This window comes from Bombus flavifrons, chromosome 15 (assembly GCF_040668555.2).
Source record: "Bombus flavifrons isolate JBK064 chromosome 15, iyBomFlav1_principal, whole genome shotgun sequence".
Classification (NCBI taxonomy): Eukaryota; Metazoa; Arthropoda; class Insecta; order Hymenoptera; family Apidae; genus Bombus; species Bombus flavifrons.
The window spans coordinates 4981027-4993107 of NC_138456.1; the positions used below are offsets into that span (position 1 = coordinate 4981027).

A 12081-nucleotide genomic window follows, 5' to 3' on the forward strand; every position below is an offset into this window, starting at 1 on the left:
CTCGCCAAAGTATTCTTGTAGAAACCTTTCGTAAATCGTACCAAGCGTTCTGAAATTTTATTTATAGCAACGTTTATGATTTAGAAGCGTACGAGAAGAACCGTCCATGTTATTTAATTTCTCGATTTCGAACGATTCGTTGTTTGCCTCGTTCGAGAATGTATTTCCTGAAGATCTGTGAAAATTTACAACGAATCAGGTAAAGAATCGTTTCTGGCGTGTTTCATGAGACACGAACGTACGTGTTTAATTCCACGACCAATTAAAAAGACAGTTTGGTTAATAGGGTGTTGGTCATCGAGTTGACAAATTATTCGTCGTGTTTTGTGCCTGTGATCTTCGACCATGTTAATCATATTAAAGTTTGAAACGACTAAATGACTTGCCATGCTTCGCACACATTGTCAGACTTTACCAAAATTTCTGTAACTTTCGCATACATATTTTCAAATTTTCGCACGTTTTACCAATACAATCGTAACAATGGTGTCTCACCGCAGTGCTAATGGACGTTTAAAAGGTTTCATAGAATACGTACGTTAATGTTGTTTCAAACGATTAGGTTGAGGGCATAGTAAATAATCGGAAAGTGAAAGATTTCAATCCCTTGGCCGATTACGATCCTAACGTCGTTCGGTTTCGTGTACCTGCGATGAACACTTAACCTGAAGTGGTTAGCTTCCTGTGGAACTAGAATTGTTTTACATACCACAGTGCTTCTCTTGTGGTTCCTTGAACAATGACATTTTTCGCAACAATTGTGATATTGGAAGTTTTCCAAATTAAAGACCATCCATCGTTAACAATTCTAACGTTCAAAATCCAATTCGTCAACTTGGCACAACGAGACTCTTTTCTTTGGATATTTCGCACGTGTAAATTTGGCAATAAAATAAGCAACAGTTGTGCCTCGAAGAAAATTCTAAGAATCTACATGCTCCTGACATCCCTTTAACGCTAGAACTACCACGCCAAATTGACTGGTTTTACCATTTTATTTAAAAATTCCTGCTTCATGTTATATTTTTTTCTCCACAACGATGTAATGATTTTTGCAACGATAACTAGAAAAATAATATAACGAATTTTATTTTGCTTTTAATGTATTCAAACTGAAAATAATTTTGTATCGAGGTTACCTATACCAATACCTATAAAATGACTGGTACTTGTGAAGGTGTGAACGGGTCCTGCAATCTGTTTATCGAACCCCAATTAACCAGTTTCCTCGTTTTGTACAACTTGCCACACGTTTTTCAAATTTTTACTGCGTATCATTCGATATGATATCGGTTATCAGGAAAATTCCGGATCGATCGTTAGATCGCTAGATGCTAACGCTAGAAATATCACACCATCCGAAATGACTGGTTCTACAATTTTGTAAATTTATAATTTATTTCTTTTATTATAATTTATTTAATTTTTATTAATAAAGCCTCGTTTAGGGATGATGGTCCCAGATGGATCAATAATACCGAAAATGTGTTACATAACGTGGAATTGCTTCTTTAAGAAAGTAATAAATCAATAAATATAAAAGTGTTCTATTATCACGTATTTTTTTAAGACCAATCATTTTCACTGCTTTTGGTAGAAATAGCTTCGTGTTAACTATCGATAGTTCTAGTGTTTTAAATACCAAAATCCAATGTACCAGTGTGACGTAACAAGCTCCTTCCTTTGGATTCCTCGTATATTTCTTTGTATTACGACAGTAGAAAGAAAACGTAAGGTTTCTAAGTAATGTTCGTATCAGTGTCTTTCCTATTTGAGTCTTTTCGCCACCTTCCTAACAGTTGCCTATTTTCTAACGAATATTACATTTATTGACTTGTCAAACGCAATTCTATTTTATAAAATTATCGTACATTTTCCATCGTTTACATTTCAACTCTCTTTTATCCCCAACCGTACATTTCCGTGTCTATTACTCTTTAAGAATTCCCCATAAAATAAGAAACCATGAAACCTGTATCAGCACGCGAGATACAGGACAATTCAAACCACGTTGTTGTTTTGCCTCGGAGTATGAACATCGTCAAGACATACATAATAAATAAACTCCGGCCAAAACAATGTCGCCGCTACGTGCAACCGTCAAACAAAGACGAATTGAAATTTTCCGGTACTCCCCCGACACGATCGTAAGGCGACCAATTTTCAAATCTCAGTCTCCAGCGATTTTATTAACTTTCGATACACAGTGTTTAGCGAATCAGTTTGCACCGAGCGTCTTAGCGAACATTCTTTGTATTTATTAATTATTTTTAAATATATTTCACGCTTTCTATATCGAGTAATCTCGCCATTTAAACCACACGACCAAGCATCCTCTACAAACCGAAAGAAAACTCGGGAAAACTACACAGTCTCTAAAGACGATTTAACCCAGTCAAAGTGCAGCATGCAAAGTAAGAACAACCTCGAGACTGACCAAGACTAGCGAGCGCAAACGCTCGACACACGACCGATCGTGTCTTGAAACGATAGAATTCGGCGGGACGACGATTCCCGGTGGAAATAGCGAGGAGTAGATCGATGGGAGGCGGGTGCTCCGAGTCTGCACGGCACGACCGCAATTCCATCCTTTTCAGCGGCCGCTGGCCGCGACGATTCCCGGATGCCGGAGTCCCGCCGCCGAATACTGCGAATTCCACGGCGTCCCGGCGGCGGATTCGGTGATTTGCCGCCGCGACACGCCGGACACGAAGCGGCGCTTGTAACGCCGGCGTGTTCCGCCAGTGCCGATAAACACTTCAAACCCGCCTCGATGTCCTCGCTTGACAGTCCAAGTTACGCTGATGAGCCGCGAACGAGAATCAGAGAAGAGAACACCAGCACCGACTTTCTTCTTCTTCTTCTTCTTCTCTGTTTGAGAGGGGAAAGAACGAAGGTAGAACGGCGCTGATTTCTGAACGTGGCCTGCAAATTGTACTCAGCCGACGATTCGATTGGTTTGGAAATACGAAGTATTAGGTTGTCCGGAAAGTTTCTTTCGTTTTATAAGGAAATAACAGACGCACAAGGTTCTTTGTTTTATATCGTTTTGTCGAATCGCGTACGATCCATTTTGTTCCGTCGAGATAAATACAGAGACGTTTCACAGACTTGCTTTCGCATTTGTATGAAGCTACACTGTTGTAAGAAACACGTTTGCGAAAGAAAGATACTTTTCGGACAACCTAACGGAACAGCGTTTGACAGACGCTGTTTTATTTTTAAGTTAAGTTCAGGGTTAGGTTAATGGGGGTAGGTTTTACCGTCTTTCTTAAGGGTTTTCTCCGTGGCAAACGACAACTTTGCCGGAATTAAATGTTTAGAGATCTTCATTCGTGTAACCTTATTACGTAACCCTATGATTTTGATCCTGCGATAAACTTGTAGAAAATGACGCTGAATTTTTCATTTATCACGCATTACAGACTATTCCTTCGGGATATCGAAGTAGAACCACGAAGAAGTTTGAAAGAAACGTAATATCAATTGCACCGAGTATAAAGAACACACGAGAATGTTGTTTCTAGATTCTCGGGTGAAGTGGAAACAAACTTTAACGAAATAGAGTGGGAAATTTCAACTCGCAGCTTGTTCAAACCCATTTTGTAACCTGCACGATGACGTCGATCGTTAAAATCGCCACTGACAACGCAACTCGTCTCATCGCCTCATTTGTCAAATGCCCTAACGAACCTCGAGAAAGTCGAACAGTATCGACGGCTAAAATTTCAACTTACGATACAACGATTTCAATTGCAAATTCGATAGAGTCCAGATTCCGAGGGAAACGTTCAAGAAATACCAAGATCCTCTGAAACCCTTCCATCAGCTCGTAATATAAACAGAATCCCCTCGTCTAAAAAACGTGGTGAGGCTGCCGGAAGTCGCTCGATCAGCGCCAAGCAACACGAAATATTCGATTCCACCTTGTCTAACCAATCCGGCTTATCACTATGCATAAGACGAGAGAAGAGGTGGGTTGGTTCGATAGAAATCGGACAGGACATAAAGACCCGGATCGGTATACCATTAATACTCCTCTCTCATCTAGCCAATCCTCTTACTCGCAAGAACAGTATCCTCGCGCCTTGAGTCCCCTTTAATTAGTCAGCCTTGAAGAGAGGACAGACTGCGGCGTCTGTGCATAAGAATCGGACAGAGAATCGCGCCGATTCCCTCGCTTACTTAACCAGAAGAGGAATGCCTGGCTCGCCTTCGTTAGACAGAGAAAGATTATTAATTTCTCTGTTGAACCGCGTGCCTCAGAGAATTCGATCGACACGGTTGTAATATCGCAGCGAGACGAAGATGAAGAGATAGATACCTTCTCAGCGATTCGAAGATAATGCCACGGCACTGAATGTCAGTGTAAATTATTTTGTCAAATTTCGAAGCAGAGGGGCGAGTTATTATTTCGTATTTTATAGCAACAAAGTATCTCCGGAGATCGGGGAATTTGCATTGAATTCGCCGATGTTTCCAATTGGCGATGTATTTGCATCTCGCGATTAACGTTAAGTATGGAATTGGCGAAAACTTGCGAAATTTGAAGATGATCGAGGACTGAAATAGCATAGTAGGTTGTTCGAAAAGTTTATTTCGCAGGTGCACGACATTCTTTGTTTCATATTATTTTATTGAATCGCGTACGATGGATTTTGTTCCAACGGAGTGAAACAGGTATATTTTGTGTTTTATATTATTTTATTGAATTACGCACGATTCGTTTTTCTTCCTATAGAGAAAAAAATGTGCATCCGTCGTTTACCTGTACAACGAGAGAAACTTCCGGGGCAACCTAATAGTAAGAATTCTGGGGAATTGCGAAATTTCAAAGCCTACGTTTCCTGCACCGAGCCACGAAGAAGATCCAATAAGAACTTCTATTTGATCTCTGAAAAATTTCCAAATTTCCAAATTTAGGCTTCCCAACGTAGATAGAGCTCTGGCAACTTTCGGAATTTCCAACTTCCAGTTGTTCCAGAACTTCGATCTTCTAATGCAAATGAAATTATTACAAATTTCACTGATACACGTGCATACATACGTTTACGTATATGTACGTACCTGTAGCTAATTATATAAATATAATACAAATAAAATAGCCGAAAAATAGCGAAGAGAAATGTCTGGCTCGCCTCCGTCAGAGGGAAAGATTATTAATTTCCGTTGAACCGCGTGCCCGAGAGAATTGGATCGACACGGTTATGTATGTGTGTGCGTGTGTGCGTTACGTATGTGAGAAAAAGATGCAGATAGTGGTCCTACGGTTGGAGGATAATGGCCCAGCACCGCGACCAACGCCGGACAAGGGAGCACGAAGGACGAGGAAAGACTTCTGGCGCCACTCCGGGCATACCACTCGCTTTCGTCCGGCATGGCCTCTCTTTTCCTTTGCTTTCTTTCTTCCTCCACTTCGTTCTTTCCTCTCTCTTCTTCGCCCTGTCTTCTGCAGTCTCTTCGCTTCGACTTGGCTCGGCTCGCTCGCGTACACGCTCGCGTCTTTCTCCGTTGTTCCAGCCTCGATCCCACACTGATATCAACCGGCACCGGAGCCTAACTTATTGTCTTATTATTGGACCACCTAGAGAAGCGGCCTGCTTTTCCATTCCCTGGGTTTGAGAAAGGGACGAGGAGATCGAGGAGAATCGTCGAGAGACTCGGCCAGAGTGTTGGAAGATCGCACGCGGAGCTTTCGGTGGTTGCGAGCGTTGGAAGAAGAGCGCGGAATGACGAGGGTGGTGACGGAAGCGAGCTTCGGACGATTGCGACAAGCAATCCATCGATAGATCGCGGATTTTCTTCGTGCCAATTCCTATCTTCCTAAACGTAATTAAGCGAACGCAGTGCAAATAGGAATTTACTTTATTCGTCGTACTTTGTGTATTTTGTACACCGTACACTGTACACCTTGTACACTGCTTTCTCATATCGCGGTTCTAGGCATTTTTGCGATCTTAAATTTCCCGTAGACGCGCAGAAATCCGCAGTCTACTAATTGGAAACGAGCCTGATGGTAAAGTTTAAGGAAGTTTGAAGTAGTTTGCTGTTTATTGTATTTCACAAATGGGTGTTATGGCTGCCTTGGATTTCTCATATGTAATGCGAATAGTATTTAATAATTATGCATATGTTATTAGGACAGAGAGAATGGCTCCTAACGGCAACTAATAATAATTATTAGATAGCTACATCTAGCAGTAATATTTCTTTCTTATGTAATCATCATTTTATGTATTATTACGTATTGCCATTTAATAATCAGACTGGAGATACTCTAAAATCGATACACTACAGACTTTAATAATTTTTCTCTATTAAAAATTATTTACCATATCAGTAACTGTGTTCCATACTGTAGCAGTTGGAAGCATTTATTGCTCTTGTTATTATACAAATCCATTCTGTGAAATTATAACGTCCCTTCTACTTTCCTCCTCTTAGAAACTTTCCATTGCTCGACGTTATGTTCAAACGAGTTACAAATAGCGTGAATACACGCACGTACGAACAATTCAATATTCGCTAGAAATCCTTAAACAGAGATATATTACGGTAAGCGTGGATAATAACGATCGTAAAAGTAAAGCGTTGCGAAACCAACTGACAGTATCTTACATTAATAGATGATCGACGATTCATTCTTTATAACTTTTATATTAAACGATGCTCGACCTGCAACATTAGCAATCGAAGCCAATAGATCAATGGCGAATTCTAAACTTTACCAGGCCTGGTCAAACGACCGGTTTCAAAATTTAATTCAAAGTTGTACCTTTGCTGATACTTCTTTCGTTTGTCTCTAACCTCATGTAAATTTTCATATTAAATTAAATCGGAAAATTGATCGATCAGACGACTGAGGAATTTACGTGAAGTTAGACGAACGAAAGAAATAACAACGAAGGTACAGAATTTAAAATGAAATGTTGGAACCGGTCGTTTGACCGAGCCTGGTAAGGTAAGCGTTAGTGTTAAAAGCACCGTAAGAAGTCGCAGCCCTCGTGCATACGCGAGAATGATACTGTTCGTTCTACTATAATAGACAAGAAAGCGACAATATCGCCAAATTGTCAATCGTACGTCGTATCGTCGTTCTCTGTGTGCATTAACATAATGGTAGAAGAAGTTCGAGTCGAAGAAGCGCCATTATCCGCAGTTACGAGTGAAATCGGTGCCATTACAGGGAATGCCTTATGAGCTCGGGCGGGTGCGTAAAAGTGCCACTAACTAACAGGTTCTATAGAACGCCATCGGAGGGTATAGTAAGCAATAAATTGCGCACAACAGCCGTCTAAGGACGGAAACCGAAGAGACACTTAAAATCCACTGTCTCTCTCGTGGAACTGCATAATTTAACTCGACTCCATTAAAACTTCGGATAAAACGGTAAAACGGAACCGTAGAATAATTACGATCGAGCAACTGCGTTCCCGCTGGGCTGAAATTCCCAGCTGAAATTTGAAAACCCTACAATCTTTCCGTAATTTTCCTACTTAATGTACGAATAGCTGCCAGAAGTATTTATACTTCTCTATATATATTTACTTTGCGATGAAACGTTTCTCTTATCAGCTTCTTTATCTCATCTCGATCATATTCAATTTTTGTCGTCGTACGAAAGCAATTAGTACATTTACGCTACTTCGGCTTCGTCAATTACAACGAATGCAAATACCTTTTACAGTGTGTTTTAACCAAACGAACAAACAGAGATTAGATTTATGTTTCTATTACGTAATTCTTAATTGTCACGCTCATTCCTAGATTTAATTCAATTTTTGTCCTCGTACGAAAGCAATTAGCACTTTTACGCTACTTGGGCTCCGTCAATTACAACGAATGCATCTGTGTGCAAATACCTTTTACATTGTGTTTTAACCAAACGAACAAGCAGAGATTACATTTATTTTTCTATTACGTAATTCTTAATTGTCACGTTCATTCCTAGATTTAATTCAATTTTTGTCCTCGTACGAAAGCAATTAGCACTTTACGCTACTTGGGCATCGTCAATTACAACGAATGCATCTGTGTGCAAATACCTTCTACAGTGTGTTTTAACTAAACGAACAAGCAGAGATTACATTTATTTTTCTATTACGTAATTCTTAATTGTCACGTTCATTCCTAGATTTAATTCAATTTTTGTCCTCGTACGAAAGCAATTAGCACTTTACGCTACTTGGGCATCGTCAATTACAACGAATGCATCTGTGTGCAAATACCTTCTACAGTGTGTTTTAACTAAACGAACAAACAGAGACTAGATTTATGTTTCTATTACGTAATTCTTAATTGTCACGCTCATTCCTAGATTTAATTCAATTTTTGTCCTCGTACGAAAGCAATTAGCACTTTACGCTACTTGAGCTTCGTCAATTACAAAGAATGCATCTGTGTGCAAATACCTTCTACAGTGTGTTTTAACTAAACGAACAAGCAGAGATTACATTTATTTTTCTATTACGTAATTCTTAATTGTCACGTTCATTCCTAGATTTAATTCAATTTTTGTCCTCGTACGAAAGCAATTAGCACTTTACGCTACTTGGGCATCGTCAATTACAACGAATGCATCTGTGTGCAAATACCTTCTACAGTGTGTTTTAACTAAACGAACAAGCAGAGATTACATTTATTTTTCTATTACGTAATTCTTAATTGTCACGTTCATTCCTAGATTTAATTCAATTTTTGTCCTCGTACGAAAGCAATTAGCACTTTACGCTACTTGGGCTTCGTCAATTACAACGAATGCATCTGTGTGCAAATACCTGCTACAGTGTGTTTTAACCAAACGAACAAACAGAGACTAGATTTATTTTTCTATTACGTAATTCTTAATTGTCACGTTCATTCCTAGATTTAATTCAATCTGCGCCCCGATCGAAGCAATGTAAATTCTAAAAGCCGCTGGAGCTACAACATTCTTCCACCGATCATTCCATCACTAATCTACCGATTCTAAATCTCGACGTTGGTTCTCTAAATTTCATTCCAATTTCCAAATTCAATTCCGTATTCCTACTTCTCCCGACAGAAGCCACGTAAATATGCCGAAGCTTCTCATTTCTAAAACTGCGGTATTTCTCTCAGATCAATTGTCCCACTATTTATCACTTCACAAATCCTAGATTCTCGCTTTTTCCAATCTCCTTCCGTTCGAATCGCGAGCCCCGGAAACTTGTCGAAGTCTCCCCTCCAAGAAAAACCAAGGATCCGCGTGACGCACCCTCTTGGCCCTGAGTCGTGTCGCGTCGTAAAGCAATTAACAGTTATGGTAATAATCGCTAACGATCCCCTAAACAAGGCAGGCCTAAACAAGGACAGGTCGAACTGAGGGGAAAAAAGCAGAGGAGAGAAGAAAAAAAAAAGGGAGGAACGAGAGGCACAGGGCAGTGGAAGGAGGCCGAAAAAGGAGTGGCCTGAGTGGCTTTGGTAGCAGGAGGCAGAAGAGGCGGCGGCCTAACGCGACGCAGAAGAAAGAAGAAGAGGATGACTATGACGATGAAGAAGAAAGGGAAGGTCGATCGAGCGAGGATTATACGACTGGACATTTCGGGCATTTTTACGAAAGGGACGCGCAGGAACGCGTGTTCTATTAGCTAAGACAAAAGAGCGGCGCCTAGGCGGGGGACGGGACCCCCGAAACTGTCCGACAGCGTTTATTTATGCGGCGAACCGCGGAAAAAGATGTAAGTCCCCAGGGTCCCTTCTACGGTGCATTCCGGCCCCGGCTCTACCACCGACCGACAGGGATATTATCTGCCGCAAGGATATAATCGACGTGTCCTCCGACTCGTGAGGACACATTTTTGCCGGCCACTCGTACGAGAACCAGCGTCGCTCGACACGCGTCCTTCACGCCGCTGTTTTTCGATGTTTCAGGAACCAAGCGGTAAAGAGCATCGTCGTTCTTGATCTGTGCTTCGCGAATGAAAAGCTTTCCGAGGGACGTTTCGTTTTTTGCGCTTCCAGCAATGCCGATCCAACGATAATTGCAGGAAACGATCACTCGATACGCGAATCTTGCGTGCCGTTGTTTTTTCCTGTTTAGGAACCAAGCGATAGAAAATTAACATTTTTGAACTGTGTTTTGCAAATGAGACGTTTGCGAGGGATATGCGATTATTTGAACTGCTTGAATTTTTTAATGGTGCAAGTGATCGATATGGAATTGCAAGAAATGATTACAAGGTTTTTGGTACCTGGTTCGGGAATGCACAATTTCTTAGCTTTTCACGTCCATCGAAACATATACAAGTTGTACCTGGCGTTAGTTCTCGATATTTTCTAACGTTCGAGTAATCATAAATGTACTCGCAACTCGTATATGAATCACGATAAATATAAAAGAATAAATTTTTATTTCGCATAATATTCCCAAATTAAATTAAATTGGATTTAATGAAGGAACTTGCCTCCATCCAAAGCCTCGCCACTCCGCGTAAAATTCCGACTGATATGAAATTCTTAAATAAACCAAGCCAACTCGTGGAAAACATTTATCTAATAGACGATACGTGCACGTGTATGAAATCTATGAAAAATTGTCCAAGTACTTAGGAGTTTCGTTCGTGGACGAAGAACGAGCCATTTTTCACGACAGTCACACCTCGTAGATAGGATCGGACATTGTTGCAGCAACAATATCGGTGGACGCCTTTTTCGCTCGAGCAGGCTGGCGTTTCTTGTTGCGTTTTATTTTGCACAATGTCGCAAAGCAGAGAGAGAGTGGAGCCTGGCGCAATAAGCGATGCACTCTCGCGCAACTTTATCGTAATCGATGCAAATTTATTCCGCTCCTCTCAAAGGACTTTGTTCTGGCCTGATCCTCGATATTCCTCCTCCCTTCTGCCACCCCCTCACGACGTTCACTCCCTTGAAAGAAAGTAGATCTTGCAGTCGACTTTCCTTCTTTTTTCTTCCTTCTTCTCTTTAATTTTTTCCTCTCTCTTTTTTTCCTCTTTTTTAATGAATAAAACAAACTGTAACTCGTCGGTGCAAATTCGCTATTGCTTTTCGTTTTTCTGTCTTTCTTTTTGGTTCAAGTAGCGCAGTTCCATCGATAATCGTCGTCCACAGGACGGAATTATCGACAAAGTGCTTGGTAATCGAATTGCGTTTCAAACGGCGAATGCAAGATGTTAGTTTCGGAATTGCAATGTTATTTCACGAAGGTGGAAGTGAATAAGCGGAGGAATGGAGGTTCGCGAGCCTCGAGCTAATTTATCTTATTTCGACAAGTTTCGAAGGAATAAAAGAATTTTCCATTTCGTAGCGACAAAATCTCGAAGGCTGAAAGTCCCCGATATTTGCCAAAAAATCACAAATATTTTGAGTTTCGAAATTTTGTATTTCTCGCACGAGTAAAAGTCCGGAAGCTTGCACGACTTAAACACATAGAATTTCGAAATTTCGAACAAATCTGACTATCAGAGAACAAACGTGAAATTTGTAGACATGCACGCGCTATAAATTTCTGTCACGCGGTACGCAGTAACGTGAAAATATCCTGGTAAATAAATACGCGTACGTTTCGAGATTCTCCACGATATTTCCATATACAAATTTTATTTCCCAGGCCTCGCGCAATCTCGTGGAGCGGTTGTTGAGCGATTAATGAAGGCGTGCGCGGCGCACGAACTTCTACTGATATTCGCGTGCCGTTTCGTGAAAAGGACGATAATTATGGCTGGCGCGAAAGCACGTAACGTTCGTGTTACCGTAAATTGCCGGTCGAGCACGGCATTGTGCTCTTGAAATCGGTGATTAAAAAAAGAGAAAGCTGGGAATGGTTTCCTTTCTTCAACCGTTTCCACGAAATAAACAGACGTAGGTGGAAGAAACGATGAAAATTTTTCCGAATCTAATCTTTCGCAGTTCAGTAGGCTGTGTTCTTAACAACTATAGTCGTATATTTTCAAATTCGTAATCTTCAATCGTTTAATTTAATCCAGAGGATCAACACATTCTAAATACTTTTTAGTTCAGTAGAATAATTCAATTGTTGAGTTATATGCTCCAGCCTCGACAACTCCCCGCTGCAACACGTTATGCGTTTCGTTGTCACCAAGT

At 40.7% G+C, this 12081-nt stretch overlaps 1 long non-coding RNA gene across 1 annotated transcript in view; it reads right to left on the reverse strand.

The window, feature by feature from the left end:
- Positions 1–12081, reverse strand: part of LOC138187638 (uncharacterized) — a 179581-nt gene that overhangs the window by 62506 nt on the left and 104994 nt on the right. The window lies entirely within an intron of this gene.